The sequence below is a fragment of the Carcharodon carcharias genome, chromosome 16 (assembly GCF_017639515.1).
Source record: "Carcharodon carcharias isolate sCarCar2 chromosome 16, sCarCar2.pri, whole genome shotgun sequence".
NCBI classification, from domain to species: Eukaryota; Metazoa; Chordata; class Chondrichthyes; order Lamniformes; family Lamnidae; genus Carcharodon; species Carcharodon carcharias.
Genome location: NC_054482.1, coordinates 32,896,222 through 32,921,626, shown reverse-complemented (window position 1 = coordinate 32,921,626; position 25,405 = coordinate 32,896,222). Strand labels below are relative to the sequence as shown.

The 25,405-nt window shown below is 46.5% G+C and overlaps 1 pseudogene; it reads right to left on the bottom strand.

Annotated features, from left to right (window-relative positions):
* Nucleotides 1–820: 820 nt before the first annotated feature.
* On the bottom strand, nucleotides 821–8,242 carry LOC121288849 (annotated as a pseudogene).
* Nucleotides 8,243–25,405: the final 17,163 nt, after the last annotated feature.

Genomic DNA, 25,405 nt, shown 5'->3' with positions numbered 1-25,405 from the left:
TCACTGTCGCTGGGTCAAAATCCTAGAACTCCCTCCCTAACAGCACTGTGGGTGTACCTACACCACATGGACAGCATGATTCAAGAAGGCAGCTCACCACCACATTCTCAAGGGCAATTAGGGATGGGCAATAGATGCTGACCTAGTCAGCGACACCCACAAGCCATAAATGAATAAAAAATAAATAGACTTGTTGATGACAGAAATATTGCTTGGAAAGTAAATTGTCAAGAGGACAGAATGGGCCAATAAAGGGATTTAGATCGGTTAAGCGAGTGGGGAAATATTTGGCAGGTGGGGAATAATGTGGGAGAATGTGTATTGTCCGCTTGGTAGGAAGAATAGAAAAGCAGTAAATTATTTGAATGGAACGAGGCTGCAGAACTCTGAGATCCAGAGGGATCTGGGTGTCCTGGTGCATGAATCACAAAAAGTTGGTTTGCAGATGCAGCAAGTGATTCGGAAGGTAAATGGAATGTTGGTGTTTATTGCAACAGGATCGAGTGTAAAAGTAGCACAGGGCCTGAGAGCACATCGCCTGGACTGGCTACAGTTTTGGACTCCTGACTTAATTGTGATTGTGATGATTTAATCCCAGCAACTTCCAGTTTCTTTTCTGTTTTTAATCTTGTAAATTCAAGAGATTCTGGATAAAACTGATCATTTTAAAATGATTGATAATTGGCTTTGAATCAAATTTTCTGTTGATGTGTCATTGATTGACAGGCCAACCAGCCAATCAGGACAATCACTTGCTGAAATGCAGCCAATCAGCTGATGGGGAGGTGGGACATTTCCAAAGCACTCACCAGACAGAGACTGAATATTCTTAATGTTTATTACCTTTTACACATTGACATTTACAGAAAAAAGACTTGAATAAACAGCCCAGCCAGAGGAAGCTGGAGAAATTCACAGGGAGAATGGAGGTTTATTAAAACGCTTGTGGAGATTTTCTCCAGAACAAGAGAATCCTGTCCCTTTAAACAGTGACTAAACCTTAAATTGTAACTGCAGGGTGAGCAGGAAGGGGTCTGGTTTACTGAAGCAGACACTTCGGAGGGTCACATTATTTTTGTACAGCTGACAGTCTTCAGCATCTTAGAAAGGATTAACTTAGCATCACGAGATTAAACTGTCCCATCAAACACTCCCAGGACAGGTACAGCACGGGGTTAGATACAGAGTAAAGCTCCCTCTACACTGTCCCCATCAAACACTCCCAGGACAGGTACAGCACGGGGTTAGATACAGAGTAAAGCTCCCTCTACACTGTCCCCATCAAAAACTCTCAGGACAGGTACAGCACAGTGTTAGATACAGAGTGAAATCCCTGTACACTGTCCCAATAACGTGCGTTAACCCCTGACCCTCAGAAGTGTCTCAGAGCCGGTCCTGAGAAGGAAGAGAGTTGTAATTTGGTGCTGACAATGACCTTTGCCCTCCCAGCTCACCCCTGTTCTATTTAAAGTTGTATCTCCTCTGTGGACTGTCTCTAACACTCTACGCACATTCTGATCTCCTGATGCTCTTTCTGAGGGGAGAGGAGAGACTCTCGTGGGTGACGACACAGGAGAAGCTGGCGTTGGACTCCCAGCCAGAGCCAGAGAGGGTCAGCAGGCTGCTGATGCTGTAGGTGCTGTCTGAAGCTCGCAGGTAGTTGCTGGTCTGAACCCCGTCCGAAATGGCTACACCGTCCTTCTTCCACTCCACCTTCACCTCATCGGGATAGAAGTGATTGGCAAGGCACACCAGGGTGGCAATGCCCTTGGTCTTGACCTCCTCTGGGGAGGGGGGCAGCAGGGTCACTGTGGGTGGTGACTTCTCTCTGCCTGAAAGGGAAGAGAAGGAAGTTTAATCACTGTCATTATAATGAATTTCAACTTCCCGAATATTAACTGGAATCAGATCTGTGTAAATGTTTAGATGATGCAAAATTCTTATAATCCATCCAGGTGATTTTTTTTCGACAGAACGTAACAAAGCCAGCAAGAGAAGGGGCAGTTTTGGACAATTTCAGGGAATGAATCTGTGCAAGTGGAATGTGTTTCAGTGGGAGAGTATTTGGCTAATAGTGATCATAATTCAGTTAGATTTAGAGCAGTTATGGAAAAGGGTAAAGATCGACCAAGTGTAAAAGTTGTACATTAGGGAAAGGCCAATTTGCCAAAATGGACAGGAAACAGCAACTTGAAGATAAATCAGTGTCAGAGCAATTGGAAACATTCAAGAAAGATATAAAATGGGCTCAGAACAAATATCTTCACACAAAGAAATAGCGTGGGACATTGCAAGAGGATAACTAAAGATTGAGTAGGGCCAACTGGAGACCAAAAAAGCAGATCTCTCTCACTCACTCTCTGTCACTCTTTCTGTCTCCCCCTTTAGCTCTTTCTCACCCACTCTCTCTCTCTGTATCTCTGTCACTCTCTCCCTCTCTCTCCCTCCCTCTCTCTCTCTCTTTCCCTCTCTCTCTCTCCTCCTTACTCTCTGACTCCCTCCCTCTTTTCTTCTCTCTCTCTCCCTATCACTCTCCCTCTCTCTCTCCCTCTCTCTGTCTCTCTGTCTCACTCACTGTCTGTATTGGGGGGGAGGGGGTGTGGAAGCACATAGATGGTTCTTAATGAATAATTTACATCTGTTTTCACACAAGAGAGGGACAAAGCAGACATTCTAGTTGAGGAGGAGCAGAATTGTGAAATATTGGATGGGATAAACATAGTGAGAGAGGAGATATTAATGTGTTCAGCATCTTTGAAAGTGGATAAATCCCCAGGCCCGGATAAATTGTATCCCAGGCAAGAAGGGAAACAAGGGAAGAAATAGCAGAGGCTCTGACCATTATTTCCCAATCCTCTCTGGATAGGGGTGTGGTGTCAGAGGGCTGGAGGACTGATAATGTTGTTTAAAAAGGGAGGAAGGGATAGACTGAGAAATTACAGACCAGTCACTCTAACCTGGGTGGTGGGCAAATGTCAGAAATCTTTCTAAGAGAAATTCTCATCATCATGAGGAGGTAACAAGAAGGGTTGACAACGGTAGCGAGTTTGATGTAATCTATGTGGATTTTAGCAAGACTTCTGACAAGGTTCCACATGACAGACTGGTCAGAAAGTTAAAACGCATTGGATCCCAGGGAAAGGGGCAAGTTGTGTTTCAAATTAGTTGAGCGGGAGGAGGTAAATGTTTGATGTTAAGCTGGTTAAATCATATTGGTCTGTTACTTAGACATTTGTAAAGAGGGTTACCACAAATTCAGCACTGAAATGGTTAATATTAAGAGTGTTTAAAGACTCAGTGTCCCTCTAAGACACTGTTAAGCTGTCAGGAAGCTCTGACTATTGATCAGCCTGTCCGGGGGAAACAGGTTCAGCATTAACAATCCTCAGATCACACACACATCGAGAGAACTTTATCCCAGAATGTTGGAGCACACTTGGATCAACCCACTTCAGAAAGGATTCAGATTGGGTCTCAGTATAGAAGATTCTAGATTTCATTTCAAACCTTGCCGCCCAGCACTGGAGAGAGGTCAAGGGTGAGGCTATAATTAGTCTCAGAGTCTGGGGGTCAGACAAGGTCACGACTCCGAATGACCCCATGAAACATGGAAAGTGAGAGTGCGAGGGTCAGGATTAGGAACCTTCAGTCTCAATACTTGCATTTCTATAGCACCAGTCATCATCTCAGGACTTTTACAGCTAACTGTACACAGTAAGATCCCAGTCAGTAGAGTGATGATGGCCAGAAAATCAGGTTTTTTGTGATGTTCTTTGAGTGATAAATACTAACCAGAAAATGGGCAAGAACTCCCCTGCTATTCTTCTAACAGCGCCATGGGAACTTTTACATCCCACTGAGAGGGCAGACCTCAGTTTGTCTCATCTGAAAGACGTCTCCTCTGACAGTGCTGCCCTCCCTCAATACTGCACTGGAGTCTCAGCCTGGATTATGTGCTCAAGAGTCTGGAGTGGGATTTGAACCCACAACATTGTGACTCTGAGGGGAGAGTGCTACCCATTGAGGCACGGCCGACACCTCACGGTCCAATAGCCTGTCATGTTCACCCTCCCGCCTCACACTTGGAGGAATGAGCCCACTTGGGGAGGGTGGAGCTGTTCCCCAGTCAGAGACAGTGTCTTCAGGAGAGAGATGGAGAGCAGATTCCGGGAGGCCTGGAGTCTAGAGGGTGACATTTAAACATTCGGGGGAAACAGAGAGTCTCCCCGAAACCCTGGAACACTGAAGCCACTGGATTGTGGGCCCTGCTCTACCTGTTTGTCATCAGAACTTTGCCAAGAGATAACCAGGGAGTGGAGAGAGCAGAGTTCAAGCTGGGGGAGGTGGGACCTCGGTGTCTCACTGTGCTGGTGCTGTGATCAGTTATATCAGAGACTGTGAGAGGGAGCCGGAGCTCATATCAAACTCTGCCCGTGTCTGTCACACTGAGACTGACAGGAGTCTAGTGAGTGATTTCACTCCATGGTGCAGCAATGTCAGCACAGTCTGCAAACGTCCAGATCTCCTCTAGACGGTGGGTAAAAGTTGGTTATTTCTATCTTGCTGCTTAAAGGGAGGAATGTAATGAAAGAAATACAGCTGGGCACCCTGTTATACACAGTGTTGTTCACTGAACCAGTTCATTCACTGCAGCTCCTCACTAACACCTTCAACTATTCAGCATTAGTGTTTGAGAAAGTTTCAGTATTGAAAGGGTTAATAAGGGAGGATTGGGGTTTACTTACTCAGTCTGAGCTTGGTTCCTTTACCGAACATAACCCACATTGAGAGCTTCCAGTGCAGGGGCTGTACAAAAACCTCTGCTCTCTGCTTCCCTCAGTCACTCTTCTCTCTGTCTCTCACTCACACTCACCTTTAACCCACTCTCACCCTCTCTCTGTCCCTCACTCACACTCAGCTTTAACCCACCCTCACCCTCTCTCTGTCTCTCACTCACACTCAGTTTTAACCCACTCTCACCCTCTCTCTGTCTCTCACTCAAACTCAACTTTAACTCACTCTCATCCTGTGTCTCTCACTCACACTCACCTTTAACTCACTCTCACCCTCTCTCTGTCTCTCACTCACACTCAGCTTTAACCCACTCTCACCCTCTCTCTGTCTCTCACTCACACTCACCTTTAACTCACTCTCACTCTCTGTCTCTCACTCACACTCACCTTTAACTCACTCTCACCCTCTTTCTATCTCTCATTCACACTAGCCTTTAACTCATTCTCACCCTCTCTCTTCTCTCACTCACAATCACCTTTAACACTCTCTCTTTCCCTCTCTCTGTCCTTCAATATCTTTTTTTTGTTGGGTGTATTGAGAATCCCAATTTTATATGATAAATCTTTCAGCTGCTCTTCATATGCGGACATGGAGGATAAGAGGTAAAGTGACCATTATTATATATTCTATATAACTGTGGGATGTTTCAGTACAGCAGGTGGGACTGTGTGTCCATTATTATATATTCTATATAACTGTGGGATGGGTCACTACAGGAGATGGGACTGTGTATCCATTATTATATATTCTGGGTCACTACAGGAGGTGGGACTGTGTATCCATTATTATATATTCTATAAAAGTGTGGGATGTGTCAGTACAGGAGGTGGGACTGTGTGTCCATTATTATATATTCGATATAACTGTGGGATGTGTCAGTACAGGAGGTGGTGCTGTGTGTCCATTATTATATATTCTATATAACTGTGGGATGTGTCATTAAAGGAGGTGGGACTGTGTGTCCATTATTTTATATTTCTATAGCACCAGTCAACATCTCAGGACTTTTACAGCTAACTGTACACAGTAAGATCCCAGTCAGTAGTGTGATGATGGCCAGAAAATCAGGTTTTTTGTGATGTTCTTTGAGTGATAAATACTAACCAGAAAATGCGCAAGAACTCCCCTGCTATTCTTCTAACAGCGCCATGGGATATTTGACATCCCCCTGAGAGGGCAAACCTCAGTTTGTCTCATCTGAAAGACGGCTCCTCTGACATTGCTGCCCTCCCTCAATACCGCACTGGAGTCTCAGCCTGGATTATGTGCTCAAGTCTCTGGAGTGGGATTTGAACCCACAACATTGTGACTCTGAGGGGAGAGTGCTACCCATTGAGGCACGACCGACAGCTCACAGTCCAATAGGCTGTCATGTTCACCCTCCCGCCTCACACTTGGAGGAATGAGCCCACTTGGGGAGGGTGGAGCTGTTCCCCAGTCAGAGACCAGTGTCTTCAGGATAGAGATGGAGAGCAGATTCCGGGAGGTCTGGAGTCTAGAGGGTGACATTTAAACATTCGGGGGAAACGGAGAGTCTCCCCGAAACCCTGGAACACTGAAGCCACTGGATTGTGGGCCCTGCTCTACCTGTTTGTCATCAGAACTTTGCCAAGAGATAACCAGGGAGTGGAGAGAGCAGAGTTCAAGCTGGGGGAGGTGGGACCTCGGTGTCTCACTGTGCTGGTGCTGTGATCAGTTATATCAGAGACTGTGAGAGGGAGCCGGAGCTCATATCAAACTCTGCCTGTGTCTGTCACACTGAGATTGACAGGAGTCTTGTGAGTGATTTCACTCCATGGTGCAGCAATGTCAGCACAGTCTGCAAACGTCCAGATTTCCTCTAGACGGTGGGTAAAAGTTGGTTATTTCTATCTTGCTGCTTAAAGTGGGGAATGTAATGAAAGAAATACAGCTGGGCACCCTGTTATACACAGTGTTATTCACTGAATCATTTCATTCACTGCAGCTCCTCACTAAAACCTTCAACTATTCAGCATTAGTGTTTAAGAAAGTTTCAGTATAGGAAGGGTTAATAAGGAAGGATTGGGGTTAACTTACTCAGTCTGAGCTTGGTTCCTTTACCGAACGTAACCCACACTGAGAGCTTCCAGTACAGGGGCTGTACAAAAACCTCTGCTCTCTGCTTCACTCAGTCACTCTCACCCTCTCTCTGTCTCTCACTCACACTCACCTTTAACTCACTCTCACCCTCTCTCTGTCTCTCACTCACACTCACCTTTAACTCACTCTAACCCTCTCTCTGTCTCTCACACACTCACCTTTAACTCACTCTCACCCTCTGTCTCTCACTCAAACTCACCTTTAAATCACTCTCACCCTCTTACTGTCTCTTACTCACACTCACCTTTAACACTCTCTCTTTCCCTCTCTCTGTCTCTCAATATCTTTTTTTTGTTGGGAGAATTGAGAATCCCAATTTTATATGATAAATCTTTCAGCTGCTCTTCATATGTGGACATGGAGGGTAAGAGGTAAAGTGACCATTATTATATATTCTATATAACTGTGGGATGTTTCAGTACAGCAGGTGGGACTGTGTGTCCATTATTATATATTCTATATAACTGTGGGATGGGTCACTACAGGAGATGGGACTGTGTATCCATTATTATATATTCTATATAAGTGTGGGTTGTGTCAGTACAGGAGGTGGTGCTGTGTTTCCATTATTATATATTCTATATAACTGTGGGATGTGTCAGTACAGGAGGTGGGACTGTGTGTACATTATTATATATTCTATATAAGTGTGGGATGTGTCAGTACAGGAGGTGGGACTGTGTGTCCATTATTATATATTCTATATAACTGTGGGATGTGTCAGTACCGAAGGTGGTGCTGTGTGTATTGAGGCTTTTGTCAGGCTCTGTATCACTGTTTAGGAGTAGCTGTTATATTGCTGACAGTAATAATCAGCGACATCCTCATTCTGTACATTGCTGATTGTCAGGGTGAATTGAGTGCCAGATCCACTGTCGGTGAATCGCTCGGATGTTCCTGTGAATCGAGTTGTTGCATCATAGATCTGGAGGGTGGGTTTCTGTCCTTCTCGCTGCTGGTACCAACTCACATCATTTGTAATGGATGTACTGGCCATACAGGTGATGGTGGCGGTCTGGCCCAGGCTCACTGACACCAGGGGAGACTGGGTCATGGTGATGTCCCCACTGATACCTGAGGGGTAATAGAGAAACAGAGTGAAGAAAGAACTGTCACACAAAGAGCTTGTAAAATGAGATATTGTTAGAGACAGTGACCATTCCTCTGCTTTCAGCATTTTCCCTCCAATCACAAGTCAGTCAAATTGGCTGGAAATGGAGAGCAGGAAAATATTCATGGTGGAAGGAGAGTGATTTGTACCTGCGATGCAGAATGTCAGAGGCCAGATCAGCTGGATGGCTGAAATCATGGTGTCTGCTCCTGTCCCTGTGCCTGGTCACTGATAAACTCTCCCTTCACTGGGCTCAGCTTTATAAAGCAGCAGCCTGTCATAGTCTCACTGGCTGTTCCTCGGTATGTAAATGGTATCACCCAGAGAAAACCACGTCAGCACCTTTCACTTCCTCTTCAACTCTCTCCCTCCCTCTCTCAGTATCTGTCCATCACTCTCTGTCTCTCTCTCCATCTCTCAGTGTCTGCCTGTCATTCTCTGTCTCTCTCTCCCTCTCTCTGTCCATCATTCTCTGTCTCTATCTCCCTCTTCCAGTATCTGTCTGTCATTCTCTGTCTATCTCTCCCTCTCTCGCTGCCTGTCTCCTTGTCTTGTTCTTCTTGTCTCACTCTCCTTGTTTGCTCTCTCTCCCTCCCCTTCTCTTCCTTTCCCTTCCTCTCCTTCTCAGTCTTTCTCTCTCTTTCTCCCTCACTTTCTGTCTCTCTTTCTTTGTCCCTCCACCTACTCATTTTTCTCTCTCCTGAGAAGTGGGGTCAACCTCCTGGAATCCAATCTATCAAATCCCTTCAGGATTTCATATCTTTTAATAAGATCCCCTCTCATTCTTCTCAATTGCACTGACTGGAGGCCCAACCTGTCCATGAAATAAGCCAGGAGTGAGTCGAATGAACCTTCTCTAAACTGCTTCGAATGCAATTATAGCCTTTTTCAAATAAGGAGACCAAAACTGTACTCACTGCTCCAGATGTGGTCTCACCAACGTTCCTGTACAGCTGCAGTAAAACTTCCTTATTTTTATATTCCATTCCCCTTGCAACAAACTCCAACATTCCATGTACCTTCTGAATCACTTGCTGCATCTGCAAACCAACTTTTTGTGATTCATGCACCAGGACACCCAGATCCCTGTGGATCTCAGAGTTCTGCAGGATCTCTCTCTATTTAAATAATATCCTGCTTTTGTATTCTTCCTGCCAAGTTCACATTTTCACACATTACGCTCCATCTGCCAAATTGTTGTCCTCTCACTTAACCTTTCCATATCCCTTTGCAGACTCCCTACCTCCTCTTAACTAATTACATTCCTACCCATCTTGATGAGATCGACACATTTAGCTACCTTACAGACAGCTCCGTGCCTCAGGGAGCTTTTCCTGTGCACACTCGCACTCATGCACAAAGCTCTCCGCTCGCCCCCCTCCCTCCCACCCCCAATACAGGCAGCCCTGAGCGCTGTAGCACATGGTTCACGCTGGGAGGGCTTTGATTGGCTCGCCAGTGTGAAATCCCGCTCAGGCTCCAATCACCGGCGGTGGTCGGCTTCCTGAACGCCCACTCTCACTCCCAACGAGTTCACCCAACGAGGGCAAAATCCGGGCCCATGAGCTCTCATCTTATGCAGCAATGTTTGATGTGTCACCTTATCAAATGCATTTAAAAATTCCGTGTACACCACATCTACAGTTTCCCCTTTATCCACCTTGCTTGTGACTTCCTCAAAGGTGGACAATCACACATCGACAACAAGGAACTGGCCCACACATCAACCATGGTGTCCATGTCCCACTGGTCCCTCCAATAGAGACCAGTAAACATGAGCCTCCTTCCCATTGGACCCTCCAATAGGGACCAGTAAACATGGGCCTCCCTCCCACTGGAGCCTCCAATAGAGACCAGTAAACATGGGCCTCCTTCGCACTGGACCCTTCAATAGAGACCAGTAAACATGGGCCTCCTTCCCACTGGACCCTCCAATAGAGACCAGTAAACATGGGCCTCCTTCGCACTGGAGCCTCCAATAGGGACCAGTAAACATGAGCCTCCTTCCCACTGGAGCCTCCAATAGGGACCAGTAAACATGGGCCTCCTTCCCACTGGACCCTTCAATAGAGACCAGTAAACATGGGCCTCCTTCCCACTGGACCCTCCAATAGAGACCAGTAAACATGGGCCTCCTTCGCACTGGAGCCTCCAATAGAGACCAGTAAACATGGGCCTCCTTCCCACTGGAGCCTCCAATAGAGACCAGTAAACATGGGCCTCTTCCCATTGGGCCTCCAGTATCTGAGCTTCAAACTCCACATCTCTCCATCCCGTAAGCCTCTCATTTCCATCTCCACAACATTGTCCGTCTCTACACTACATCAGCCCCTTGACCACAGAAACCCTTATCCCTGTTTGTCTTGCCTCCTGACTCCATTATTCCATTAAGAAATGTAACCAGGTTAGATAAAGATGTCCGACCCTTTTTAAATCCATGCTGACTCTCTCTGATCAGTTCATATTTGTTACTCATTCTGTCTCTCATAACAGGTTCCAGTCACTTCCCCATAACAGACATTAAACTGAGAGGTTAGTTCTGAATGATTCCAGCAAACAGCTAGCACAGACACAAGGGGCTGAATGGCCTCCTCTTGTGTTATAGGCTTATCAGGCTCATTGACTGAAACATATGGATGGGAACAGGAGGTGGGCTGGAGCTTAAACAATGAGTTAAATGTAGATAGAGTGTCATTAGTGGGTAATGTACAGTGTACGTTGTGTCCATGAGCCTCTCGAAAAGATGTCTTTCTCTTTTTCCCTTTTCAGCTCCAGGCCTTTCATTAAGGAGCTGAAAGAATATTTAGCGAAGAAGTTTGCGGAGTGTGCGGGCTGTGTGAAGGATTTCGGCAGTGACTGATGATTGCAGCTCCTTGTTCAGTCTGCTCCTCCCTCACCACTGATCAAGACATGTAACCTCATGTCACACTGAGTGAGATTACAATCGATATCATAGCGTCAGTCACAGAAAGCAACAGCATCACAGTCTGAGAGACTGGGACAGATATCAATGCGTCACGTCAAAGAACAGAGCCCTGATCCCCTCCCACCATGCTCAGGAACCATAGAGCATCGAAAATATACTGACAAGCACCACTTTATATTAAACACTCACACCCAGAGAACATCTACAGAGGGAGATGGAAGGATAGAGATTGAGAGAGAGAGGGAGAGAGAGAGAGAGTGAGAGAGAGAGAGACAGGGAGATGGAGAGAGGCAGAGAGAGTGAGAGAGAGAGGGTGAAATGGAGAGTTAGGTATAGAGGGAGAGCGACATAGAGTCTGTGAGAGAGAGAGAGAGAGAGAGAGCAAGAGAGCGGGAGAGAGGGATGGGTTAGTGTGAGTGAGAGAGAGGGAGATGGAGAGAGCGGCAGAGATTGACAGAGAGAGAGAGAGATAGAGAGTGAGAGAGAGAGAGAGAGTGAGAGAGAGGGATGGGTTAGTGAGAGAGAGAGAGAGAGACTCTGTGTCAGCTCCTGTACCTGTCAGAGTGAAGAAGTCTTATTATAATTCTATCGGACCTCGGTGAGACCACACCTGGATTACTGTGTACAGATTCCGTCTCCTTACCTAAGGAAGGATATACCAGCCTTGGAAGGAGTGCAGCAGAGATTCCCCAGAGTGATTCCTGGGATGAGGGGATTGTCCGATGAGGAGAGATTGAGTAGACTGGGACATTATTCCCTGGAGTTTAGAGAGGAGATCCCATTGAAAGATATAAAATTCTTAAAGTGATTGACAGGGTAGAGAGTGACAGGGTGAGACCGGCAGCTTCCCTCACTGAGTCCCTTGTGTTTTATAGCAATCCAGCAGGATTTATGGACAATTTCTGAAGCCAGAACACAAATGATCAGATTTATCCAATTCCATTTCACTATTTCTCATCCTGGGATTTGAACTCATCCCCTCTGGGTAACTGGCTCAATCCCATTCCCTACAGGGAAGAAGTGGTGGTGTGGATTGAGAGAGGCTGAAAGGCAGGGAGCAAGGGGATTGCATTAACCGGGGATCCACAGAGCAACAGGTTAGTCTGCACCAAACTGCAGCACAGGTGGAGAGAATAGACAGTAACCTCGTTCCACCTGATCTCCATCCCTCCCTCTGAGTGTCTGACCTTCCTCTCAGATACACACCTCCCTGATCTCCATCCCTCCCTCTGAGTGTCTGACCTTCCTCTCAGATACACACCTCCCTGATCTCCATCCCTCCCTCTGAGTGTCTGACCTTCCTCTCAGATACACACCTCCCTGATCTCCATCCCTCCCTCTGAGTGTCTGACCTTCCTTTCAGATACACACCTCCCTGATCTCCATCCCTCCCTCTGAGTGTCCGACCTTCCTCTCAGTTACACACCTCCCTCAATCTCCATCCCTCCCTCTGAGTGTCCGACCTTCCTCTCAGATACACACCTCCCTGATCTCCATCCCTCCCTCTGAGTGTCCGACCTTCCTCTCAGATACACACCTCCCTGATCTCCATCCCTCCCTCTGAGTGTCCGACCTTCCTCTCAGTTACACACCTCCCTGATCTCCATCCCTCCCTCTGAATGTCCCACCTTCCTTTCAGTTACACACCTCCCTGATCTCCATCCCTCCCTCTGAGTGTCTGACCTTCCTCTCAGATACACACCGCCCTGATCTCCATCCCTCCCTCTGAGTGTCTGACCTTCCTCTCAGATACACACCTCCCTGATCTCCATCCCTCCCTCTGAGTGTCTGACCTTCCTCTCAGATACACACCTCCCTGATCTCCATCCCTCCCTCTGAGTGTCTGACCTTCCTTTCAGATACACACCTCCCTGATCTCCATCCCTCCCTCTGAGTGTCCGACCTTCCTCTCAGTTACACACCTCCCTCAATCTCCATCCCTCCCTCTGAGTGTCCGACCTTCCTCTCAGATACACACCTCCCTGATCTCCATCCCTCCCTCTGAGTGTCCGCCCTTCCTCTCAGATACACACCTCCCTGATCTCCATCCCTCCCTCTGAGTGTCCGACCTTCCTCTCAGTTACACACCTCCCTGATCTCCATCCCTCCCTCTGAGTGTCCGACCTTCCTCTCAGTTACACACCTCCCTTAATCTCCATCCCTCCCTCTGAGTGTCCGCTCTTCCTCTCAGATACACACCTCCCTGATCTCCATCCCTCCCTCTGAGTGTCCGCCCTTCCTCTCAGATATACACCTCCCTGATCTCCATCCCTCCCTCTGAGTGTCCGACCTTCCTCTCAGTTACACACCTCCCTTAATCTCCATCCCTCCCTCTGAGTGTCCGCTCTTCCTCTCAGATACACACCTCCCTGATCTCCATCCCTCCCTCTGAGTGTCCGCCCTTCCTCTCAGATACACACCTCCCTGATCTCCATCCCTCCCTCTGAGTGTCCGACCTTCCTCTCAGATACACACCTCACTGAGCTTCACCTCTCAGTGTATCCGAGCTCCATCCCTCTCCTGAACAGGCCTCCATCCATCTCTCTATCTGACCTCCACCTTCTCTCTTCCTGACCTCCATCTCTCTCTATCTGACCTCCATCTCTCTCTCTCTCTGACCTCCATCCCTGTAGTTATCTGACCTCTATCCCACTCTCTATCCAACCTCCATCCCTGTCACCATCTGAGCTTCATTCCTCTCTCTTTCTGATCTTCATTCCTCTCTCTACCTGACCTTCATCCCTCTCTCTATCAGGCCTCCACCCCTCTCTCTGTCTGACCACCATCCTTCTTTCTCTCCAACCTCCATCCCTCTCTCCATCTGACCTTTACTCTTCTCTCTATCTGACCTCCATCCCTCTCTCTATCTGACTCCATCCCTCTCTCTATCTGACCTCCGTCCCTCTCTCTATCTGACCTCCATCCATCTCTCTATCTGACCTCCACCTTCTCTCTTCCTGACCTCCACCTTCTCTCTATCTGACCTCCATCTCTCTCTCTCTCTGACCTCCATCCCTGTAGTTATCTGACCTCTATCCCACTCTCTATCCAACCTCCATCCCTGTCACCATCTGAGCTTCATTCCTCTCTCTTTCTGACCTACATCACTCTCGCACCCAAACCTCCATCCCTCTCTCACTCTGAGCTCCATTTGTCTCTCGTTCTGACCTCCATCCCTCTCTCTATCTGACTCCATCCCTCTCTCTATCTGACCTCCATCCCTCTCTCTATCTGACGCCATCCCTCTCTCTATCTGACCTCCGTCCCTCTCTCTATCTGACCTCCATCCCTCTCTCAATCTGACCTCCATCCCTCTCTCTATCTGCCCTCCATCCCTCTCTCTATCTGACCTCTGTCCCTCTCCCTATTTGACCTCCACCCCTCTCTCTACCTGAGCTCCAGCCATCTCTCCACCTGACCACATCCCTCGCTCCATCTGACCTCCATCACTCTGCGTTTCAGACCTCCATCCCTCTCTCTATCTGACTCCATCCCTCTCTCTATCTGACTCCATCCATCTCTCTATCTGACCTCAATCACTCTGCATTACAGACCTCCATCTCTCTCTCTATCTGACCTCCGTCCGTCTCTCTATCTGACCTCCATCCCTCTCCCCAACTGGCTTCCATCCCTCGCTCCATCTGATCTCCCTCACTCTGCATTTCAGACAATCATCCCTCTCTCTATCTGACCTCCAGCCATCTCTCCACCTGACCTCCATCCCTCGCTCCATCTGACCTCCATCACTCTGTGTTTCAGACCTTCATTCCTCTCTCTATCTGACCTCTATCCCTCTCTCTATCTGCCCTTCATCAATCTCTCAATCTGAGCTCCATCCCTCTCTCTATCTGCCCTCCATCCTTCTCTGTATCTGAGCTCCATCCCTCTCCCTATCTGACCTCCATCCCTCTCCCTATCTGACCTCCACCCCTCTCTTTACCTGAGCTCCAGCCATCTCTCCACCTGACCTCCATCCCTTGCTCCATCTGACCTCCATCACTCTGCATTTCAGACCTTCATTCCTCTCTCTATCTGACCTCCATCCCTCTCTCTATCTGACCTCCAACCCTCTATCTGAACTCTATACCATTCTCTACCTGACCTCCATCTCTCTGTCTATCTGACCTCCACACCTTCTCTATTTGACGTCGACCCCTCCCTCTAATTGACCTCCATCCCTCTCTCTATCTATCCTCCATCCCTCTCTCTATTTTAGCTGCTGACTCTCAAATCTGAGCCAATTACAATCCCATTAATCCCGTTATGAACAATGTCGGCCTATTTGGAATGTCAGTTTGATGAAGTCAGTTTAAGCCATTACTCCAAGGACATCACAGATGGTTTGTACATAGGGTAACCCACGAACCAGAGAATTGTGTCAGTAAACACAGAGAGAATGAAAGATACAATTAAAACTTGATTAATATGGTTATCAGAGCTGTGTCACTACATAGTTAAAATGTTAGTGACGATATATCCTGCTGAGTAATATAAAGAGAAGCCTGAGAGATAACTTACATGTATCAAAATATATGAACTAAAATATGTATTACAAATATATGTCATCAATATACAGTAATATATGCAGACCAGATTATTGTGCCAATATATAAAGATCTGCAAAAAGCTGCAATAAAAGTTTTATTAATATGATGCTCAGCAAAATGTCATTATTATAGTTTAACAATGGCTACTTATTGGTGAAGATACACTTTACAGTCCAGTCTGTGTACTCAGGTACATCACACTTCACAGTCCAGTCTGTGTACTCAGGTACATCACACTTCACAATCCAGTCTGTGTACTCAGGTACACCACACTTCACAATCCAGTCTGTGCACTCAGGTACATCACATTTCACAATCCAGTCTGTGTACTCAGGTACATCACACTTCACAATCCAGTCTGTGTACTCAGGTACATCACACTTCACAATCCAGACTGTGTACTCAGGTACATCACACTTCACAATCCAGTCTGTGTACTCAGGTACATTACATTTCACAAGCCAGTCTGTGTACTCAGGTACATCAAACTTCACAATGCAGTCTGTGTACTGAGGTACATCACACTTCACAATCCAGTCTGTGTACTCAGGTACATCACACTTCACAATCCAGTCTAGGTACTCAGGTACATCACACTTAACAATCCAGTCTGTGTACTCAGGTACATCACACTTCACAATCCAGTCTGTGTACTCAGGTACATCACACTTCACATTCCAGTCTGTGTACTCAGGTACACCATACTTCACAATCCAGTCTGTGTACTCAGGTACATCACACTTCACAATCCAGTCTGTGTACTCAGGTAGATCACACTTCACAATCAAGTCTGTGTACTCAGGTACATCACATTTCACAATCCAGTCTGTGTACTCAGGTACATCACACTTCACAATCCAGTCTGTATACACAGGTACATCACACTTCACAATCCAGTCTGTATACTCAGGTACATCACACTTCACAATCCAGTCTGTGTACTCAGGTACATCACACTTCACAATCCAGTCTGTGTACTCAGGTACATCACACTTCACAATCAAGTCTGTGTACTCAGGTACATCACATTTCACAATCCAGTCTGTGTACTCAGGTACATCACACTTCACAATCCATTCAGTGTACAGAGGTACATCACACTTCACAATCTACACTGTATACTCAGGTACATCACACTTCACAATCTAGTCTATATACTCAGATACGACACACTTCACAATCCAGTCTGTGTTGTCAGGTACACCGCACATCACATTTCAGTCTGTGTACTCAGGTATAACACACTTCACAATCCAGTCTGTGTACTGAGGTACATCACACTTCACAATCCAGTCTGTGTACTCAGGTACATCACACTTCACAATCCAGTCTGGGTACTCAGGTACATCACACTTAACAATCCAGTCTGTGTACTCAGGTACATCACACTTCACAATCCAGTCTGTGTACTCAGGTACATCACACTTCACATTCCAGTCTGTGTACTCAGGTACACCATACTTCACAATCCAGTCTGTGTACTCAGGTACATCACACTTCACAATCCAGTCTGTGTACTCAGGTACATCACACTTCACAATCCAGTCTGTGTACTCAGGTACACCACACTTCACAATCCAGTCTATGTACTCAGGTACATCACACTTCACAATCCAGTCTGTGTACTCAGGTACATCAAACTTCACAATCCAGTCTGTGTACTCAGGTAGATCACACTTCACAATCAAGTCTGTGTACTCAGGTACATCACATTTCACAATCCAGTCTGTGTACTCAGGTACATCACACTTCACAATCCAGTCTGTATACACAGGTACATCACACTTCAAAATCCAGTCTGTATACTCAGGTACATCACATTTCACAATCCAGTCTGTGTACTCAGGTACATCACACTTCACAATCCAGTCTGTGTACTCAGGTACATCACACTTCACAATCCAGTCTGTATACTCAGGTACATCACACTTCACAATCCAGTCTGTGTACTCAGGTACATTACATTTCACAAGCCAGTCTGTGTACTCAGGTACATCAAACTTCACAATCCAGTCTGTGTACTGAGGTACATCACACTTCACAATCCAGTCTGTGTACTCAGGTACATCACACTTCACAATCCAGTCTGGGTACTCAGGTACATCACACTTAACAATCCAGTCTGTGTACTCAGGTACATCACACTTCACAATCCAGTCTGTGTACTCAGGTACATCACACTTCACATTCCAGTCTGTGTACTCAGGTACACCATACTTCACAATCCAGTCTGTGTACTCAGGTACATCACACTTCACAATCCAGTCTGTGTACTCAGGTAGATCACACTTCACAATCAAGTCTGTGTACTCAGGTACATCACATTTCACAATCCAGTCTGTGTACTCAGGTACATCACACTTCACAATCCAGTCTGTATACACAGGTACATCACACTTCACAATCCAGTCTGTATACTCAGGTACATCACACTTCACAATCCAGTCTGTGTACTCAGGTACATCACACTTCACAATCCAGTCTGTGTACTCAGGTAGATCACACTTCACAATCAAGTCTGTGTACTCAGGTACATCACATTTCACAATCCAGTCTGTGTACTCAGGTACATCACACTTCACAATCCAGTCTGTATACACAGGTACATCACACTTCACAATCCAGTCTGTATACTCAGGTACATCACACTTCACAATCCAGTCTGTGAACTCAGGTACATCAAACTTCACAATCCAGTCTGTATACTCAGGTACATCACACTTCACAATCCAGTCTGTGTACTCAGGTACATCACACTTCACAATCCAGTGTGTGTACTCAGGTACATCACACTTCACAATCCAGTCTGTATACTCAGGTACATCACACTTCACAATCCAGTCTGTGTACTCAGGTACATCACATTTCACAAGCCAGTCTGTATACTCAGGTACATCAAACTTCACAATCCAGTCTGTGTACTGAGGTACATCACACTTCACAATCCAGTCTGTGTACTCAGGTACATCACACTTCACAATCCAGTCTGGGTACTCAGGTACATCACACTTAACAATCCAGTCTGTGTACTCAGGTACATCACACTTCACAATCCAGTCTGTGTACTCAGGTACATCACACTTCACATTCCAGTCTGTGTACTCAGGTACACCATACTTCACAATCCAGTCTGTGTACTCAGGTACATCACACTTCACAATCCAGTCTGTGTACTCAGGTACATCACACTTCACAATCCAGTCTGTGTACTCAGGTACACCACACTTCACAATCCAGTCTATGTACTCAGGTACATCACACTTCGCAATCCAGTCTGTGTACTCAGGTACATCAAACTTCACAATCCAGTCTGTGTACTCAGGTAGATCACACTTCACAATCAAGTCTGTGTACTCAGGTACATCACATTTCACAATCCAGTCTGTGTACTCAGGTACATCACACTTCACAATCCAGTCTGTATACACAGGTACATCACACTTCACAATCCAGTCTGTATACTCAGGTACATCACACTTCACAATCCAGTCTGTGTACTCAGGTACATCAAACTTCACAATCCAGTCTGTGTACTCAGGTACATCACACTTCACAATCCAGTCTGTGTACTCAGGTACATCACACTTCACAATCCAGTCTGTGTACTCAGGTACATCACACTTCACAATCCAGTCTGTGTACTCAGGTACTTCACACTTCACAATCCAGTCTGTGTACTCAGGTACATCACACTTCATAATCCAGTCTGTGTACTCAGGTAAACCGTACTTCACAATCCAGTCTGTGTACTCAGGTACATCACACTTCACAATCCAGTCTGTGTACTCAGGTACATCACACTTCACAATCCAGTCTGTGTACTCAGGTACATCACACTTCACAATCCAGTCTGTGTAATCAGGTACATCACACTTCACAATCCAGTCTGTGTACTCAGGTACACCACATTTCACAATCCAGTCTATGTACTCAGGTACATCAAACATCACAATACAGTCTGTGCACTCAGGTACATCAACCTTCACAATCCAGTCTGTGTAATAAGATACATCACACTTCACAATCCAGTCTGTGTAATAAGGTACATCACACTTCACAATCCAGTCTGCGTACTCAGGTACATCACCCTTCACATTCCAGTCTGTGTACTCAGGTACATCACACTTCACAATCCAGTCTGTATACTCAGCTACATCACACTTCACAATCCAGTGTGTGTACTCAGGTACATCACACTTCACAATCCATTCTGTGTACTCAGGTACATCACACTTCACAATCCAGTCTGTGTACTCTGGTATATCATTCAGCGATCACGTGAAGAAGAGATCACGTATAAACTAGCTGATGCTAAATACTATTAAGAGATCACGTGTAGAAGAGATCACGTTTAAACTAGCTGATGCTAAATACTATTCACAGATCACGTGTAGAAGAGATCACGAGTAAACAAGCTGATGCTAAATACTATTCAGAGATCATGTATAGAAGAGATCACATGTAAGCTAGCTGATGCTAAATACTATTCAGAGATCACGTGTAGAAGAGATCACGTTTAAAGTAGCTGATGCTAAATACTATTCAGTGATCACGTGTAGAAGAGATCATGTGTAAACTAGCTGATGCTAAATTCTATTCAGAGATCACATGTGGAAGAGATCACATGTAAAGTAGCTGATTCTAAACACTATTCAGATATCACATATAGAAGAGATCACGTGTAAACTAGCTGATGCTAAATACTATTCAGGGATCACGTGTAGAAGAGATTACCTGTAAATTAGCTGATTCTAAACACTATTCAGAGATCACATATAGAAGCGATCACGTGTAACTAGCTGATTCTAAATACTATTCAGGGATCACGTGTAGAAGAGATCACGTGTAAACTAGCTGATGCTAAATACTATTCAGTGATCACGTGTAGAAGAGATCACGTGTAAAGTAGCTGATGCTAAATATTATTCAGAGATCACGTGGAGAAGAGATCACGTGTAAAGTAACTGATTCTAAACACTATTCAGAGATCACGTGTAGAAGAGATCACGTGTAAAGTAGCTGATGCTAAATACTATTCAGAGATCACGTGGAGAAGAGATCACGTGTAAGGTAGCTGATGCTAAATTCTATTCAGAGATCACATGTAGAAGAGATCACGTGTAAAGTAGGTGATGGTAAATACTATTCAGTCTCGGATGTGAGTTTGGGCTTCTGGCAGGTCAAGCTGGATGAACGCTGCTCCTATCTCTGTACCTTGAACACACCATACGTGTAATACAGGTTTCTACGCTGACCTTTTGGTATTATTTCAGCTCCGGAGGTTTTCCACAGAACAGTGAAGAGGATGTTTGAAGGGTTAGAGGGCATTGAAACCTATATCGACGATGTGCTGGTCTGGGGAGCCTCATGAGAAGAGTACGACCACAGACTGAGGCAGGTGCTGGCCAGAGCTGGAGAAAGGAGCCTCAACTTGAAGAAGGAAAAGTACAAAATAGGTCTTCATGAAATCAAGTACTTGGGACATGTGCCAACAAGTGAGGGACTGAAACCGGACCCGAGTAAAATCGAAGCAGTCGTGAACATGCCACTCCCAGGATGTAAGAAAGACTTGGAGAGGTTTTTGGGAATGGTGAGCTATCCTGGGAAATTCATTTCAAACATATCAGACCTGACAGCGCCTCTCAGAGAACTTCCACAAAATGATGTGGAATTGAACTGGGAACAAAGTCACCAGGAAGCTTTGACCAGTCTGGACAGAACACTGACCCAAGCACCAGGGTTAAAGTGTTACGATGTCTGTCACCCGGTCAAGATCTCAGTGGACGCTTCAAAGACTGGCCTGGGAACTGTCCTCTTGCAAAATGAGGCTCCAGTGGCATCGGCTTCAAAGGCAACGACTGAAACACAGCAGCGGGGTGTCCAAATAGAGAAAGAAATGTTAGCAATTGTGTTTGGCCTAGAATGTTTCCATCAGTTTGTCGATGGCAAAGACATGGAGGTAGAGTCTGATCATAAGCCTTTGGAAGCTGCACTTAAAAACCCTTAAACTGTGCACCACCAAGAATCCAAAGATTATTAATGTGTCTGCAGAAGTACCAGGCCAGAGTTAAATAGAAACCGGACATGGAAATGTACATCGCAGACTCTCTGTCACGTGCATACCCACCCATCACGGAGGAAGAGAATAAAGAAAGGGAAGCACAGGTTCACACGCTGACAAAGAACTTTCCTGTGGCTGGAACCAAACTGGCTGAGATCAGGGAAGTGACCAAGAAGGATGCCGTCCTGAGAAACTGCAGCAGGTTGTGCAAACTGGCTGGACCACACACCGGAGCGGAGCCCCTTCTGCTGTACAAGAGGACTGCAACTTCTGTGAGGAACTTCACCACTCCACAGAAAATTTAACTCCCAAATCTCTAAACTCCGGAATTCCTTCCCTAAACCTCTCCAATTCCTAACTCCTCTTTGTCCCCTTTAACACATTCCTCAAACCTGCCTCTTTCGAAGCTGTTGCTCGTCTGTCTTAATATCTCCTTTGTTAATACAGCATCAGTTTTTAGTCGATAACATTCCTGTAAAGTGCATTCAGACATTATATTCAGTTCCACTCACTATATAAACACAAGATACTCTGGTCGTTGTAGATTATTGACACTGGAGCCATTGAGTCATAGAGACATAGAATTATACAGCACAGAAACAGGCCCCTCGGCCCATCGTGTCCATGCCAGCCATCAAGCACCTGTCTATTCTAATCCCATTTTCCAGCACTTGGCCCATAGCGCTGCATGGTCTGGCATTTCAAGTGCTCATCTAAATACTTCTTAAGTGTTGTGAGGGTTCCTGCCTCTACCACCCCGTCAGGCAGTGAGTTCCAGATTCCAGCCACCCTCTGGGTGAAAACATCTTTCCTCACATCCCCTCTAAACCTCCTGCCCCTCACCTTAAATCTATGTCCCCTGGTTATTGACACCTCTGCTAAGTGGAAAGGTTTCTTCCTACCTACCCTATCTATGACCCTCATAATTTGTACACCTCTATCAGCTCCCCCCTCAACCTTCTCTGCTCTAAGGAAAACAACCCTAACCTATCCAGCCTCTCTTCATAGCTGAAACACTCCAGCCCAGGCTACATCCTGGTGAATCTCTTCTGCACCCTCTTCAGTGCAGGCACATCCTTCCTATAATGTGGCGACCAGAACTGCACACAGTGCTCCAGCTGTGGCCTAACTAGCATTTTATACAGCGCCAAACATAACCTCCTTGCTCTTATATTCTATGCCTCGGCTAATAAAGGCAAGTATCCCTTATGCCTTCTTAACCACCTTAGCTACCTGTGCTGCTGCCTTCAGGGATCTATGGACATGTACACCGAGGTCCCTCTGATCCTCTGTACTTCCTGGGGTCCTACCATTCATCGTGTGTTCCCTTGCCATGTTAGTCCTCCAAAAATGCATCATCTCACACTTCCCAGGATTAAATTCCATTTGCCATTGCCCTGCCCATCTGACCAGCCCATCTATATCATCCTGTAATCTAAGGCTTTCCTCCTCACTATTTACACCACCAATTTTTGTGTCACCTGCGAGCTTCCTATCATACCTCCTATATTCACATCTAAATCATTAATGTACACTACAAACAGCAAGGGTCCCAGCACTGACCCCTGCGGTACACCACTCGTCGTAGGCTTCCAGTCACAAAAACAACCTTCGAACATGACCCTTTGCCTCCTGCCACTCAGCCAATTTTGGATCCAATTTGCCAAATTGCCCTGGATCCCATGAGCTCTGACCTTCTTGACCATTCTCCCATGGGGGACCTTGTCAAAAGCCTTACTGAAGTCCATGTAAACTACATCAGCTGCAGCACCCTCATCTACACAACTAGTTAACTCCTCAAAAAATTCAGTCAAATGTGTTAGACATGATGTCCCCCTGACAAAGCCATGCTGGTTATCCCAGATTAATCCCTGCCTCTCCAAGTGGAGATTAATCCTGTCCCTCAGAACTTTTCCCAATAATTTCTCTCCCACTGATGTCAGACTCATTGGCCTGTATTTACCTGGTTTATCCCTACTACCCTTCTTGAATAACGGTGCCACATTCACTGTCCTCCAGTCCCCTGGCACCTCTCCTGTGGCCAGAGAGGATTTGAAAATTAGTGTCAGAGCCCCTACAATCTCCTCTCTTTGCCTCACACAGCAGCCTGGAGTACATCTCATCTCAGACTGGGGATTTATCCATTTTTAAGCCAGCTAAAAGCACTAATACTCCTCCCTTTCAATGCTAATTTGTTTAAGTTTATCACAGACCCCCTCCCTGATTTCTACAACTACATTGTCCTTCTCCATAATGAACACAGATGAAAAGTAATCATTTAAAACCTCACCCACATCCTCCGGCTCCACACACAGATTGCCACTTTGGTCCCGAATAGGCCCTACTCTTTCCCTGGTTATCCTCTTGCCCTTAATATATTTATAAAATGTCTCAGGATTTTCCTTTACCTTGCCTGCCAGTGTTTTTTCATGCCCCTCTTTGCTTTCTTAATTATTTTTTTAAGTACTGCTCTCCACTTTCTATACTCCTCGAGGGCTTCTGCTGTTTTCAACCCTCTGTATCTGCCATAAGCCTCCTTTTTTTCCTTATCCAATCCTCTATATCCATGTCCTGGGGACAGTGCTCTGGGCTGTCACCTCCTGAGTGATCTCCCTCCAATATTCACTGCATGAGCTGCCTCTGTAACCTCCTTCCCCACTCCCTGTGGGTGAGGGACATCCCTCCTCCTCTGGACCTCCCCCACCAGGGCCTCCAGAGTCACATCTGAGAAGCTGTGGACCCTCTCGCTGGGTCACTGAGACATCCTGTAACTCTCACTTCCCTCCCAGTCAGCTCACTCCACACCTTCAGTGGAAGTGGGTTAGTGCCGGTTACATATCCATCTCCAGAAACATCGCTTCCAATCAGTGTTTGACTGTTAAAGGTGCAGGTGTCCCTTTTAGCAGCTGGAGGCAGGTTTATATCATGGACATTGAGGACAAACTCTGACCACAGGAAACAGGCAGTTTCGGAGGGAGGGCGGAGCTGGCAGTGTTGGAGAGAGCAGGGAGCTGGCAGTATTAGGGGAAGCAGGGAGGTGGCAGTATTGGAGAGAGCAGGGAGGTGGCAGTGTTGGAGGGAGCAAGGAGCTGGCAGTATTGGAGGAAGCAGGCAGTATTGGAGAGAGCAAGCAGCTGGCAGTATTGGAGGGAGGAGAGAGCTGGCAGTAATGGAGGGATCAGGGGACTGGCATTATTGGAGGTAGCAGGGAGCTGGCAGTGTTGGAGGGAGCAGGGAGCTGGCAGTGTTGGAGGGAGCTGGGAGGTGGCGATACTGGAGGGAGCAGGGAGGTGGTAGTTTGGAGGGAGCAGGGAGCTGGCAGTGTTGGAGGGAGCAGGGAGCTGGCAGTGTTGGAGGGAGCTGGGAGCTGGCAGTGTTGGAGGGAGCTGGGAGCTGGCAGTATTCGAGAGAGCAGGGCGATGGCGGTACTGGAGGGTACTGGATGCTGACAGTATTGGAAAGAGCGGGGAGAATGCATTCTTGGAGGCCACAGGGAGCTGGTAGTGTTTGAGGGAACAGGGAGCTGGCATTATTGGAGAGAGCAGGGACCTGACAGTATTGGAGGGAGCGGGGTGCTGGCATTCTTGGAGAGAGTAGCGATCTGCCAGTATTGGAGTGCGAAGGGAGCTAGAATTGTCAGACAGAATAGCGATCAGGCAGTATTAGAGGGAGAGTTGGCAGTATTGAAGGTGAAGGGAGCTGGCATTATTGGAGGGTGCTGGGAGCTGACAGCATTGGAGGGAACAGGTAGACAGGTGTATTGATGGGTGCATGGAGCTGGCAGTGTATGAGGGAGCAGGGAGCTGGCAGTATTGGTGAGAGCAGGGAGCTGGCAGTATTAGAGA